Source organism: Triturus cristatus, chromosome 12 (assembly GCF_964204655.1).
Source record: "Triturus cristatus chromosome 12, aTriCri1.1, whole genome shotgun sequence".
NCBI classification, from domain to species: Eukaryota; Metazoa; Chordata; class Amphibia; order Caudata; family Salamandridae; genus Triturus; species Triturus cristatus.
Genome location: NC_140595.1, coordinates 763,461,696 through 763,478,420, shown reverse-complemented (window position 1 = coordinate 763,478,420; position 16,725 = coordinate 763,461,696). Strand labels below are relative to the sequence as shown.

The following is a 16,725-nucleotide window of genomic DNA, read 5'->3' as shown; positions in this document are numbered from 1 at the left end:
AGCAATTCACACAGACACATTCTCTCAAATACTACCACTCACACACCAACTCACTTAACTAAACCTCCACTGTAAAAGTCACTTACCTATACAGCACACATATAAACCGTTTTCACTCATACAGCCTTTCAGACACCTACTCACCCATACAGTCATTTACACACCCACACATACAGCCACTGACACACCCAGTACTCACCAATACTGCCAATCACACAGCCACACACTCACCAACATAGGTACTCCCACACCCACTTATACACTTATACAGCAACTCATACAGCCACTCATACATAGATACACACAGCCACACACATATTATATGTTAATAATAGTATCCCTCATTTGTAGTACACCTAGTATACTAATTAAACTTTTTTAGTAGCTTAGTATATATGTTTAACACTCAGAACTTCTTAGAAAACACTTACACTCACAGGATGATGTCATCAGTGATGTCATTTGAGAAGTCATCAGTGATGTCATCAGTGATGTCACTGACCATGTCATGAGTGAGGTAACATGTGAGGTCATAAGCAGTGCATTGTGGGGGTATAAGGTATAGTTAGCTCAGTTAACTATAACTGCTGAATCTTAGGTTTTGTATGATGGAAATCTGAGCCTAACTATGAAGTGACTGTAACCTTTGCTTTCTTGAGTGCATACATTCAATAAAATTGAGAAAGGCCAAGTGGCTGAAACACATTTGTCAGTTTGTTGCAAGCTTAACAATAAATAACTACTATCAGCTTGGGAGTGCGCTACGTTTCCTTTGGAGGTGATAGAATATATATATAATGATCTCCACAGAAAACTTCTGGGTGTACCATTTAAACACTGCATCCAGATGGACTGAACAACACTGACAATACAACCTGATGACTGCATAGCCCAAGAGATCTCAAGACTTCATTGATTCCACATTCCAAATGGTATCTTCACTCATGATGCTTTAAAATAATTCAGCAGTGTCATCTGTGTAGCCACTGAGCAAACCATATTGTACTACCTGAGGAAGGAGAAGAAATACATTTGTGTTCCTGTTCTTTGGTGAGTAATATATGTATATATATGCATGTATATATATATATATATATATATATATATATATATATATATATATATATATATATATACATACATATATATTTATATATATATATATATTCACTGAAAAAACCATAGGTTTCACACATGTGATACTTAGCTGGACATTTCACTCGTAAAAAACCATTGAAATTCCCCCGTTATAGTTAGGTCAGCTAACTATAACTTGCGCGACCGCAATCCACTGCTGATGACGTTGCATATTACATCACTGTATTCACTAAGATACTGTTAATAAGTCAGTTATACAATTAATTTTACCAAAAAAAACATCCTTTAGACACGTATTTACCCATTTATTCTTCCATTAACCTTTAGATATACATATATAAAAAAAATTTTTTTCAGAAAGACACATATTCACTGGATGATGTCATCAGTGATGTCATCAGTGATGTCATTTGAGATGTCATCAGTGATGTCATGAGTGATGTCACTGACCATGTCATGAGTGATGTAATATGCAACGTCATCAGCAGTGGATTGCGGTCGCGCGAGTTATAGTTAGCTGAACTAACTATAACGGGGGAATTTCAATGGTTTTTTACGAGTGAAATGTCCAGCTATCTATAACATGTGTCAAACCTATGGTTTTTTCAGTGAATTTGCAAGGTTTTTTAAATTCTAATTCCTAACTATAACGTGTGTGAAACCTATGGTTTTTATTGAATTTGTAAGGTTTTTTTAAATGCTAATTTATGTATGTATTATTATATTTTTTATTTTTTTATTTTACAATAAACTACCTATGTATATAGTTATAGATTGACTGTATCCTTTAATATGGAATGGCTCAGCTCTTTTATTTTGAATTTGGATAAAGTTGAATAGCATAGTTAATATCTTCTCTAAACTTATAAACAGTTGAAAATGTTTTTTTTTAAGTGTTTTTCACCGTGTGCGCATGGTGCGCGCACCCCGCGATTTTTTGAAAAAAAATAAAATGTTTTTTTCACCCTTCGGGGTCCTTCAGGGACCCCCTGACAAAGGCTAGGGGTCAGGAACTTTCTACCCTGCCCCCTTTTCACGTTCTCCACCTTTCTTTTTCACTGCCACACACAAAATGGCATCTGACACTTCCTGATTTCGACCGATTCGAATGTTGACTGACATCTAACCACCAATCAGAATTACGCTCGCGCACGGCACCGTGCACGCACGGTGCGCGCATATAGATATTTATGTACTTTCAACTGCAATTTTCTCAGGAACTCCTGAACAGATTGACACCATATATGCAAAAGGCACATGCCTGACCTGATGACTACCTCTTTGCCAAATTTCAAGTAATTCTGTTCAGCCGTTCGGGCTGTACCTTCGACTAAAGGTCCTATTGGAAAATGCATGGGGAAAACACGTTTTGGGACCCCCCTTTTTTCTCAGCCCCCGCTTGACAAATCACCCCGAGACTTTCAGGGTAGGAGCTGAGCGGTGCGCCCCATTAGTTTTGAAAATTTCAGGAGGATTCGTCAACCGGTGCAAATGTTATTCAAAATAGAATTTTCAGATTTCCTATGGGAACTCGGTCCTAACTATAACTATCTACTGGTGACCGCCAGTAGATAATATGTATATATATACATATATATATATTCACTTAAAAAAACATAGGTTTCACACATGTTATAGTTAGCTGGACATTTCACTCGTGAAAAACCATTGAAATTCCCCCGTTATAGTTAGTGCAGGCAACTATAACTCACGCGACCGCAATCCTCTGCTGATGACGTCAGATATTACATCACTGTATTTAGACACTTATTTACCCATGTCTTCTTCCATTAATTTTTAGCTATACATATATTACAAATATTTTTTTTCAGAAAGACACATATGTCATCAGTGATGTAATATCTGACGTCATCAGCAGAGGATTGCGGTCGCGTGAGTTATAGTTGCCTGCACTAACTATAACGGGGGAATTTCAATGGTTTTTCACGAGTGAAATGTCCAGCTAACTATAACATGTGTGAAACCTATGGTTTTGTAAGTGAATTTGCAAGGTTTTTTAAATGTTAATTCCTAACTATAACGTGTGTGAAACCTATGGTTTTTTCAGTGAATTTGTACGTTTTTTTAAATGCTAAGTTATGTATTTTTTTTTAAGGTTTTTCACCGTGCGCGTACCGTACGCGCATGGTGCACTTCGCGCACCGTGCGCGCGCTGTGGCCGTGCGGTGCGCTTTGCGAACCGCCCGCCCAAGTCACGCAGTTCGCGGAATTTTTCCATTTCTACCGTATGCGCACGCTACGCGTACTTCGCTATTTTTCGCAAAAAAATTAAAGGAAATTTTGGCCCTTGGGGGTCCTTCTGGGACCCCCTGACAAAGGCTAGGGGGTCAGGAACTGTCCACCCTGCCCCCTTTTCACGTTCTCCACCTTTGTTTTTCACCCCCTCAGACTGCAAGAGACAAAATGGCGGCCGACACTTCCTGGTTTCGACCGATTCGAATGTTTACTAAGATCTAACAACCAATCAGAATCGCACTCGCGCACGGCAGCGTGCGCGTACGGTAAGTTTTACCGTACGCGCACGGTGCGCGCTTACAGATATATATATGCTTTTAAATGCTATTTTCTCAGGAAATACTCAACAGATTTACACCAGACCTGCAAAAGGCACATCCCTGACCTGAGGACTACCTCTCTGCCAAATTTCAAGTAATTCTGTTCAGCCGTTCGGGCTGTAGCTTGGACTAAAGGTCCTATGGAGAAATGCATGGGGAAAATGTGTTTTGGGACCCCCCCTTTTTCTCAGCCCCCGCTTGACAAATCCCCCCGAGACTTTCAGGGAAGGAGCGGAGCGCCCCACCTATTTTGAAAATTTCACGAGGATTCGTCAATCGGCGCCAAAGTTATTCCAAATAGAATGTTGCGGATTTCCTATGGAAACACGATCCTAACTATAACTATCTACTGGCGACCGCCAGTAGATAATATATATATATATATATATATATATATATATATATATATATATATATATATATATATATATATATATATTCACTGAAAAAACCTTAGTCACTTAACTAATTAATAACTAATATAGACTTTCACATAACTAGTAACCAACTTATGTAGTAGTTTACACAACAAGAGATATAGTGAAACAGATATTCATACAGTTTATTCACTAGACAGTCAATCACAGTGCTACTAAATCCTCCATCCAGACACTTAGACATTCACTAAGTCTTCAATGCAGATTGCTATATATATAATACTTATTTAAATATTGAACCAAAGCACATTCACTGGATGATGTATTCAGTGGTGGCATCAGTGATGTTACTGACCATGTCATGAATGATGTAATATGTGACATCATCAGCAGTGGATTGTGTGCGCGCCAGTTATAGTTAGTACAACTAACTATAACGGAGGAATTTCAATGGTTTTGTATGAGTGAAATGTCCAGCTAACTATAACACCCCTAAAACCTATGGTTTTTTCAGTGAATTTCTAAGGTTTTTTAAATGCTAATTCCTAACTATAACATGTCTGAAACCTATGTTTTTACAGTGAATTTCAAAGGTTTTTTAAATGCTAATTCCTAACTATAACATGTCTGAAGCCTATGGTTGTTTCAGTGAATTTCAAAGGTTTTGTAAATGACAATTTTTAAGTGTATTAATTGTTATATTTATTTTTTTTGATACTGATTTACTACATTTTTTAAAAGTATTTAATTTTAGATATTTTATTTTTTAATTACATTATAATTACATTATACATTACATTACAAAATATACTTTCTCAGAATGAATTACTTTAGTTTAAATACTTTGCAAAAAGGCAATAAACTTTTAAGTACAGTAGTTACAGTTGTTGCAATGGGCAACACAATTTCAAACACTATGCAACATTGAGCTCAATGTGAATTTCGAGTTAAATGCAATTAGTTATTTAATGGATTACTTTTCTAACCACAGGACTGGATCCTAGATTCAGTCCTGGGACATCTCCAGTAAACAGTTGAGTAAAAGCGTTTTGGTTACAGTAGTGATTTTTAAGGAATATTATTGTATTTAAAAAATTGACACTTAGAAACTTTTTCACATACAATCACCAATGCTATCTTATGAGAGGAAATTCACTTAGCAGGTAAGTAGTGTTATCGTTACTTTTTCATACTCAGTGGTGGATCCTAGATCCAGCACTGGTGCATCTCCTGTAAACAGTTGAAAATGCGTATAAGTCACACAGGCGATTTTTAAGGAATATTTTAATTTGTGAAAATAGACACTTAGAAACTTTTCTGCTGAAAACCACACATTGGATTCCTATGGAAGGAAATGCAAGTTACTGGTAAGTATGGTTAGAATTACTTTTCAGGGTCAGTGCTGGGCTAAAAGATGCAGCACTGGCTTCTCTCCTGATAACAGGTGAGTAAATCGGAATTCCTTGTTCGGATGATTTTAGGTGAATATTTTAAAGTTCCAAAACTCCACACTTAGAAGAATTTCCAAGTGAAACCAGTCAATGTTAGCCTATGGAAGGAAATTCAAGTTACTGGTAAGTACGGTTAGAATTACTTTTCAGGATCAGTACTGGGCTCAAAGATGCAACACTGAGGTCTTTCCTGATAACAGGTGAGTAAATCGGAATTCGTAGTTCGGCGGATTTTAGAGGAATATTTGTAAGTTTCAAAAATCGACACTTAGAAACTTTTTCAGCAAAAAGCAGGCAATGATATCCTATGGAGGGAAATTCAAGTTACTGGTAAGTGCGGTTAGAATTACTTTTCAGGATCAGTACTGGGCTTCAAAATGCAGCACTGATGTCTCTCCTGATAACAGGTGAGTAAATCGGAATTCGTAGTTCAGCTGATTTTAGAGGAATATTTGTAAGTTCCAAAACTCCACACTTAGAAGAATTTCCAAGTGAAATCAGTCAATGTTAGCCTATGGAAGGAAATTCACTTAGCAGGTAAGTAGTGGTATCATTACTTTTTCTTACTCAGTGGTGGATCCTAGATCCAGCACCGGTGCATTTCCTGTAAACAGTTAAAAGAATGCATTTAAGTCATACAGACGACTTTTAAGGATTATTTGTAGTTTGTGAAACTAGATACTTAGAAACTTTTCTGGTGAAAAACAGACCATGGATTCCAATGGAAGGAAATACAAGTTACTGGTAAGTACGGTTAGAATTACTTTTCAGGGTCAGTTCTGGGATAAAAGATGCAGCACTGGGTTCTCTCCTGATAACAGGTGAGTAAATCGGAATTCGTAGTTCGGCTGATTTTAGAGGAATATTTGTAAGTTTCAAAACTCCACACTTAGAAGAATTTCCAAGTGAAACCCGTCAATGTTTGCCTATGGAAGGAAACTCAAGTTACTGGTAAGTATGTTTAGAATTACTTTTCAGGATCAGTACTGGGCTCAAAGATGCAGCACTGAGGTTTCTCCTGATAACAGGTGAGTAAATCGGAATTCGTAGTTCGGCTGATTTTTTAGAAGAATATTTGTAAGTTCCAAAACTCCACACTTAGAAGAATTTTCAAGTGAAACCAGTCAATGTTAGCCTATGGAAGGACATTCAAGTTACTGGTAAGTATGATTAGAATTACTTTTCTGGATCAGTACTGGGCTCAAAGATGCAGCACTGAGGTCTCTCCTGATAACAGGTGAGTAAATCGGAATTCGTAGTACGGCTGATTTTAGAGGAATATTTTAAAGATCCAAAACTCCACACACAGAAGAATTTCCAAGTGAAACCAGTCAATGTTAGCCTATGGAAGGAAATTCAAGTTACTGGTAAGTACGGTTAGAATTACTTTTCAGGATCAGTACTGGGCTCAAAGATGCAGCACTTAGGTCTCTCCTGATAACAGGTGAGAAAATTGGAATTCGTAGTTCGGCTGATTTTACTTTGGTCCACTATATATAGAGCCACTTTCCCACACCATCCCCTCCCTTCACAACTGTATTAACGTGCCCTGTGTCTGTTTCAATTTGGGAGATTAAGTCCCCTTGAATCCTAAGTGTCCCTAGGGTCCAAGTAGCCCACTAGGTACCTCCAGTAAGAGGCACAGAGCTGCGTTGCAGAGAGGTGTAAAAAGGGGCACGGCCTGGGCTACCTCTCTGAAACACAGCACAGTGGCGCTTACTGTAAGCCCCTGGAGGGCTAGTTTGCCCCCAGGGGCCCTCAGGATTGAAGGGGAATTATTTCCCCAACTTAAAATACGCCACAGGGCGTGTTTTCATACGTCACCTCGGGCCCCATCCTCAGATGTAAGTACAGAGTGGGACAAATGAATGCTTGGTTAGTGATGGGCTTGTTTGAGTGAGATTGCAGATTGAGCAGTGAGGGGGACAGGTGAGTGAAGTGTCACATGAGTGCAGGGGGGTAGTGTGGTCCTGTGACTACAGGATGAGGGTGAACAGTGTAAGTGCATTGTGAGTGTTGAGTGATCACTGTAAATGCAGGGTGAGCGGGTGAATGGTGTGAGTGCAGGGTTGTGATCACTGCGAGTGCAGGGTGAGCAGATGAATGGTGAGTGGGTGAATGGTGAGTGGGTGAATGGTGTGAGTCCATGGTTGTGATCACTGCGAGTGCAGGGTGAGTGTTTGAATAGTGTGAGTGCATGGTGATCAGTGAGTGCATGGTGATCAGTGTGAGTGCATGGTGATCAGTGTGAGTGCAGGGTGAGCAGGTGACCAGTGTGAGTGCATGGTGATCGCTGTGAGTGCATTGTGATCGCTTTGAGTGCAGGGTAAGCGGGTGAATGGTGTGAGTGCATGTTGATCAGTATGAGTGCATGGTGATCAGTGTGAGTGCAGGGTGAGAGGGTGAATGGTGTGAGTGCATGGTCATCAGTGTGAGTGAAGAGTGATCAGTGTGAGTGCAGATTGATCACTGTGAGTGCAGAGTGATTGCTGTGAGTGCAGGGTGAGCGGGTGAATGGTGTGAGTGCATGGTGATCAGTGTGAGGGCATTGTGATCACTGTAAGTGCAGGGTGAGCATGAGAGTGAAGGGTGAGGAGTGAGTTGTCTGAAGCAGGGTGCATTCCCAGACACTTGAAGTAACTCAGCTTGTTATTGACAGCAGGGTAGGGTTTCAGATATAAGTTAAACTACTGTGATTGTGGCATTAATGAGGGAAGGAGGGTGGAGGAAATGAATAATGTGCTGATCCTGCAACGAACTTCCAGTCCTATAGTGAGGATTGCCAGCTCACTATTTGATGCCCAGACAGTACAAAAATAAGCAGCCACCTAAAGCCGTATTTTCAGCACTTATCTGTGCGTAGCTCGAACAGCAAATATAAATAGAAAGCACTTTTAATTGTGTTCTAGGGCTACATGAATCCATGACTGATAATTAAAGGGAACAAAGACAGAGAAGTGTGGAAATATGGATTTTTCTGATCAGTTATGTCCCCTATCTTGGACCCCAACGGTTCCATGTATGAATCACAAGTACATGTATGTTCCCTCCAGTTCTAGTTCTGAAGACGCAAACACATGTGCGTCCACCGTCAACATGTCCTCTGTCAGATCCGCCATGAATGGGCTGGATACTCAATTCCTAAGTACGAAAGGCCACCGACTTTATATGGCTCAGTTACTCCATTTTTGCAGTTCAGGCGAGTAGGCCCGATTCTGCCATCAAGTTTTTCTCTGCTCTCTGCCTCTGACAGCTCCAGTCTGAGCCTGCAACTGTGACCATGAACTTTGCCTCATTCTCTGCGCGGCTCACGAAGCCTGACATCAGCCTGCTGCCTGCCAAAAACTGTATTTCACCTTCGAAATTATCTGCTCCGTTCCCTGCCCGATGCATTCCTGTCTAGTAGTTTAAGTAAACATTTCCTTCAGCTACCGAGCAAAGGGCCCGGCCTCTCTGTCCTCATGCAAGTAATTCATAGCCCTGTTACCATGGAAGGTTTCTGCCCCTTGCATCTCATATAGACACTTAGACACTTAGACGCTTGTGCACGCACACACAGTCAGTATAGAATAGATTTTGTCCAAGAGACCTCCCTTTATGGATAACATAGTTCTTTAAACATAGGATGTTAGATATGATTTGGGATTAGGTTGACTTGACCCTCCAGACTTCTTGTCTCCACATGTAGAGCTAAATGTCAAGTCCCCTTCACCCCCTAGTTGCACGTCAATCACACGTCATGCTGCTGCGCACGCATCTATACCAAGTATAATCTTATAGATCCACCTATATATGACATCATAACCAATTATGTTCCTTTTTACTCCTCATTACGCCCATTTTCGGTTACGCATGCGGATCGTCATCTTCCTTATCAATTGTTACGCCTACCGCATTCGCTTCATTGTAATGTATGTTCTATAAAAGTCATTTCTTGTCAATAATGTATGTACTTCACTTCCTGAACCTTCGTGGTGACGGAACTTGGAGCAACCGATTATAATCGATCATTGGAATAAAGCCCATTCCGAACCTCTAATACCACGGATTCTGCCTCTTATTTACTGAGCTGTTTTATTATGTTTCTGTACCAAATTAAGTCCCGGTAATTAAATTATTTACCACATGAATGGCGCCCGAACAGGGACACTTTCTCATCTCACGCGCCGGCGGTGAGTTGCAGGCCCGGTCTCCTGCCACAGCTGGACGGACAATAACGCGTACCAGCAGGATTTCCTGTATCTCCCTCCGGTCAAGCGGGGGCGACTGAGGCTGCGATCAACACCCAGACGAGGCGGTGAGAAGTGCGAAGTATCCCGACCAGAGCCTAGCTGAGAGAGCAAGATCCGAGGTATACAGAGGCCCACCAGTTTCCGAAGTCCCAGGTCGAGTCCAGTCTCCGCAGTGTTCGAGTCGAGTCCAGTCCGGTTCAAGTTCAGTTCAGTTTCCGAGGCCTTCCGTTTCCGAGCTACCCGGTGAGTACCATTACTGGGGAGGCTTTCTGACGTGCACATAGTTTGTGCCGGTCAAGACGGGTTTGGGTACACAAATCCGGTCTGCACTGTTTCAGCAGTGTATCTGTACTGTTTAGCAGTATATCAAGTATATAATTCAGAATGATTCAGTTAATGTCGAGTATTATGTTTAGTGATTTAAGTTTTCCTTAGATCGTCATCATTATTGATTGTTCAGGTAAATGTTAAATGTTAAATGTTTTAAGTACGTTCTGCATATTGTGGTGTGAATGACTGTTCATTATCGTGTTTACTGTATTAAGTTTGTTTTAAATCAAGTATCAGATCAGTTCTCAATATGCCGCTCTTTTCAAAATTAAGACAGATCACAACAAGAAAAGGGGTACTCGAAGAAGCCGTTCCTATTCCTCCTAGGGACACTCCAGGGTACTTCATGTATCATAAACATGGCTTAGACGCTATATTATTTCTTGATTTATGGGTAGACTACACCAAGGAATTACCAGAAAGTCAGAGGTGGCCCGCAGCGGGGACCTGGGATGCAGAGTGCATCATGAAAGTCGAGGAAGAGTTATGGAAAAGGAAAGTCAGACAGTCACAGAAAGATGCCGTTGAGTTATGGCGTAAAGATTCTCATAGACGTACAGAAAAAGCACTCCGACAGGAAGAGAAGAATAAAGAGAGTTCAAATAAAGTTCGAGAAAATCTATTAATTGAAGAAGGTATCCGAGTGAAATCAGAACAAGTAGACAGACAAAGAAATGCCCTTATGAATGGTATGTATCCCCTTCTGGCCGAAGGATTACCTAAGGCTACTCCAGAGATACCAAAAGACTTGCCAACCCCATTGTTTCCAATAAAGGTACATCCTAAGGGGCATCCTAGAACCGCAGAAGATGTTTTTCTTTCCTCATATTTAGATGACGCAGCTCCCGAGTATGCTAATTCCGCCCCACATAGACCGTCTGCCAGGGAGGTTCAACGCCAAGATCCAGTACCCGTATCTCTACAGCAACAAGTTCCGGCAAGCACATCTGTTTCTACATCTGTTCCTACAGCTACTTCTATAGCTGTGTCCACACCTATAGTTGCTGTATCACGTTCAACGAATCCTTTCGCACCCGATACCCCAGACGGGGCTACTGGAGGTGCTACCAACATTTTTTCTACGCCACCCAGAATAAATAAACTTACTTTTCAAGAGTCAGCACATTCACGTACACCCAAACTCATAAATGCCCGTACGCTTAAGGAACTTCTTGTAGATTGTAGATATGACCCTGTGCCCGGCAAAGAGGACGAAATGATCATGGCATCATTGCGTATCAGGCGAGCCGCAGTATATTTAGTGAAGTTACCAGGAATGACTGCGCATCTAGATAATATATATCATTTTGTTCAAACAGGGCGAGATTCTGAAAGTATTAACAGAGCTATGGAATATCAGAAAGTGGAGATACAGGGGGAACTGTTACGTTTCCTCATAAATTGTGTGATCAGAAATCAAGACCGACCGGGGGTAGACCCGGAAGCAATGCAAATTCTTACCAGATGGAGTCAGAATATATCAGAAGGAAGACATGATAAGCAGAATTGTATAATAGCCATGTGTCGAAAGATCCGTAAAGAAATAGAACGCCTACACGAAGAAAGATTAGCGGTAGACCAGTTCGAACAAAGCGAGGAAGAAGGATCAGGACTGCCCACAGGACAGTCAGACACCATAGCCTATGTAGGTAGAGGAGGATCTTGTAATAGTAATAGATGTTTTATTGACCCGATACGTCCGATATGTCCAGACAATAACAGGAGTTTCCCAACACCCATAGTCCATATAAGGTCTAACGAGCATTCGTTCCAAGCAGCTGACAAATTACTCCGAGAACGAAGGGGTTATCATTTTCTCGATTCTATGGATGAACAAGATTTAGCTAGGTCAGCTGTCCATTGGGTGGACAGTCCCGGAAAATATAGTGATGATACAGTAGCACGCACATTTTTGAATCTCACCCCAGATGAACAGCGTTTAGCTGGGATTTATATGATTCAACAACTCCTTATACTATATCAGAGTCAGCATTCGGACCCTGGTCCCTTACCTGACATATTGACTGAATTACTCATGAATAGATGGAGAGGTTCAGGTACTAAATTAATTAAAGAAATACTAGAATCAAGAAAGCAGTACATTCTTTTTGTATGTTCAGAACATGTTTCACTACCCATTAAGGAAAGAACCACGTATTACATGGACAGACAGAATCCTTTACGAGAAGTACACCCAATAAAGGGCGAGGACAATGAGTTTAAACGCGTATTTGTATATACGCCCATATCGAAAATAGAATTGTTAGAAATGAAGAAAGTGGTACCCAGTCATGACAAAGATCCAGCGGGTTTTCACCGAGAAATTAAAGACATGTTACTCATGGGAGAGTATACCTATCCCGACATTATGACAATATTAAAGGTATTGATGCCTGCTGGCATTTATGAGAAACTCAGGGAAAAAGAGTGGGAGGTAGGAGACCAAAAGATAGAATGGTCAGTATTAGAAGCAGAAGAAAAGGCCCGAACTGCAGGAGCAGGACTTGGGGATAAAACTAAAGCACTACCAGGTTTATTAGTACAGGTACTGCCACGTTTATTAACTACGAAAAAAGAAGATTGGGGTACAATTTCAGCCTGTAAACAGAAGCAAGATGAAGACACTAGTGATTACTATGCCCGATTTGAAAAATGTTTTGGTATAAATAGTGGCATAAAAGCAAGTAGCGAATCATACCCACATCTGTTTGTAACAAAATTAGTAGAAAATGCCCTGCCCCAAGTAAAGAATAGAGTATTAAAATTCGAGAGTACCTGGCAAGGTAACACTCCATCACAAATGTTACAAATGTTACAGTACCATCACAATAGAATTAGAGAGGAACAAGAACATGAACACAGACGCATGAAAGACACGGAAATGAAAATGCTAGTTTCTCAGACAGTTCCAGCTGAAGGACATAAAAAGGGTATGACACATTCCGGTGATTCAGCAGGACCTGTAAAAGGGACATGCAATTATTGTAAAAAGCCAGGTCATTACGTACACGATTGTCCAGTTTTGAAACATAATATCGCCATAGGTAATACAAAGGAAAGACCACGGCCACCTAGACAGGATCAGAATGAACAAGGAGCCCCGCAGCACGCACAGTCCATGCCAGCTCCACCACAGTCTGTACAGTTTGTGCCAGCTGCACCAGCGCTGCCCGTCGCTGCCACACAAACTACGACACGACAACTGTACCAGACCGCACAGTACGACTATCCTGATTACCAACGATACGCATGAACCAGCCTAGAGAGGGAAGTTGACTTACCCCTTATCGAGATCCCTGTAGATCAAGAAGGACCTTATGTACATAGTGAATTATTAGGCCAAGACAGAAAATTTTTACTCGATACAGGGGCAAGTCGAACAACCATAAAACGTAGTGAAGTTCCAGGGGCACCCCTCTCAGGCTCTCAGAATATTTCCCTTGGTTTTTCAGGAAAACCTATTGTTAATTAAGTGTCACAACCTCTTCCACTTACGATAGGACCTTTGACCCGAACTACAGATTTATTGCTTACTAAATCATGTCCAGAAAATCTGTTAGGAATAAAAACACTGAAAGCTCTAGGAGCTATAATATGTTGTTCTCCGGAAGGAGTAAGATTGTTTTTACGTGATTTTAAAGGTCACTATGTATCTAGAGACATGTATCCCCGACTGCAGACTTTACCTACACACCTATGGGCACAAGGCCCTACTGATGTTGGTTGCATGAATATTACACCATATCGAGTCACATTAAAGGCAGGAGTGGAACTACCACGAATGCGACAATACAAGTTACCACCAGATGCTGTAGTGGCTTTGCTGCAAATCATTGACGAGCTCATTACCCAAGGAGTAGTTGTGGAAACAGACTCCAATGTATGTAATTCACCAATAATTCCGATTCTTAAACAAACAGATCCAAAGGCCCCGCCAGTATATCGATTGGTTATTGATCTGCGCAAATTAAACAAGTGCATTGTGCCACAATTCCCTGTGGTCCCTGATATCTCGTCATTATTGACAGCCATTGATTCCGAAGCAACATTCTTTACTGTAATTGATCTCAAGAATGCCTTTTTCAGCGTCCCAATAGATCCGGAAAGCCAATATTTGTTCGGATTTAGTTTAAATGGACGTAGCTTTAAATTCTCACGCGCACCTCAAGGATTTACAGAAAGCCCCAGCATCTATAGCCAAGCACTGAAACGAGAACTCGACAGTATCCGCATGCCAGTTAACACCGCCTTGCTTCAATATGTCGATGATCTGTTGATCACCGCTAGAAGCGAACCCGAATGTGAAAAAGCATCACTGACAGTTTTACAATTCCTAGCTGAAAAGGGACACAAGGTGTCCCCTTCTAAGCTGCAATTCTGTGTCCAGCGAGTCGTTTATCTTGGACACTCGCTGTCCAAGGAGGGAAGGCAGCTTACACCCGACCGCATTCAGTTAATAGCTAACATGCCAATACCCAAGACACAAAAGGAAGTACGGGCTTTCATAGGCCTCACTTCATACTGTAGGCAGTGGATCCCTCAGTATGCATTTCTAGCAAAATCGCTCATTCAGTTGACAACGCAGGAGGCAGCCACATCGACTGTCCTCCCTTGGACTCAAGAACATACACAAGCTTTTGAAAGCCTAAAGACAGCCTTATGTCAAGCACCTGTTTTAGCAACGCCATGTTACAGAAAACAGTTTACACTCTTTGTTACAGAACGCGAAGGTACTGCCTTGTCAGTACTCACACAGGAACAAGCAGGAGCACACAAACCATGTGCTTATTTTTCTAGTACATTAGATCCAGTAGCTCAGGCTTTGCCTGCATGCCTGAAATCGGTGGCAGCAACAGCTTTAGCAATCAGACAAAGCGATGCCATAGTGTTAGGACATCCATTGACAGTTCAAGTACCACATGCAGTAGAGGTTCTTGTAAATAGAACGCAAACACAACACTTGACTATAGCGCGACTTACAGGGTACGAACTTACATTGTTCCAGCCACATATAGAAATCAGACGCTGTAACACATTGAATCCTGCCACACTTTTGCCAGTAATCGGAACAGACCCACTAGCCCATGACTGTATTGAAGTTATTACTATAACGACGAAACCCAGACAAGACTTAACCGATGTCCCATTGTCAGATCCAGACCTGACATTGTATGTAGATGGTTCATGTATGAGAACAAATACAGGAGAGTTAGTGGCTGCTTACGCAGTCACAACAGATACTGAAATCATTGAAACAAATCGTATAAATACTTTGTCAGCTCAAGCCGCAGAGCTCATCGCTCTGACACAAGCCTGTATTCAAGCCACAAATAAAAAAGTCAACATATACACTGATTCACGTTATGCATTCGGAGTTGTACATGACTTCGGCGTGCTGTGGCGAGAGAGATGTTATTTAACTTCCCACGGTACCCACATTCAGCACGGACCCCTCATTCATGCTTTATTGGATGCGATACATCTACCGACTGCAATATCAATTATGAAATGTAAAGCTCATACGAAAGTCACTGATATCATTTCTCAAGGCAATGATCTAGCCGACAGAACAGCTAAACAGACTGCTCAAACACAAACATCCGACATGACAAAGACAATAGTCCCGACGCCGACACATTGTATGACAGTTAAAGATCCTACTTTTGACGTAATTGACATCCAGACACATGCTACACCAGATGAAATAAAGAAATGGACCGAATTAGGAGGGATCCAAACGGATCAAGGATGGATGATGAAGGAAAAGTCTGTGTGGTTCCTTCCTGATTCAATGGTCCAAGTTATAATTAACACTATACATAGTCCAGCACATCTAGGAGAAAAAGCTATGCTAGATAGCATTCAACACATTTGGTTCAATAAACATTTACGAGCAGCAGCGAAACAAAAGGTCCGTACCTGTATGATCTGTTGCCAGTTCAACCCAGGAAAAAGTGTTCCCGTAGAACAGGGTGGATTTCATCCTCCTGATCACCCTTTTGAAGTCCTCCAGATGGATTATATTCAGATGGAACGATGTCGAGGATTCAAATATGTTCTTGTAGTTGTTTGTGCTCTTTCCCGTTGGACGGAGGCATACCCGGTTTCAGATTACACTGCCCCGACTACTGCCAAACAGTTGGTTCGAGAATTCTTCCCACGATACGGTTTACCACGTGTTGTTCACTCAGATAACGGCCAGCCGTTCTCATCCGAATTAATGAAACATGTTTCACTTCTGTTAGGTTATCAGTGGAAATTCCACTGTGTCCGACACCCTGAGGCAGCAGGTCTCGTAGAAAGACATAATCAGACCCTGAAAATTAGATTGTCCAAAATATGCAGGGAGAAAGGTGTCGACTGGGTAGTAGCACTACCAGTTGCACTCTTTTACACGAGAATGGTAGCACACTCTCGAACAGGGCTATCCCCGTATGAAGTGATCTTCGGCAGACCACCAAATATGTGGGGGACGCCTATGCCACGAAAAATAACTGATATTGACTGTAATATGCTGACAGATTACTTGGCTTCCTTGATGTCTGCACTACAATCTTGTCGTTCACAGGTAGCTGCAGCCTTTCCCGACAACACTGAGGTGAAACCCCTTGACGTAGTTCCGGGGGACCTCGTTCTTGTGAGGAATTTCGACCGAAAGACT

At 41.4% G+C, this 16,725-nt stretch overlaps 1 protein-coding gene across 1 annotated transcript in view; it reads left to right on the top strand.

The window, feature by feature from the left end:
• LOC146782753 (extracellular calcium-sensing receptor-like) overlaps nt 1-16,725 on the top strand; it is a 235,149-nt gene that overhangs the window by 112,630 nt on the left and 105,794 nt on the right. The window lies entirely within an intron of this gene.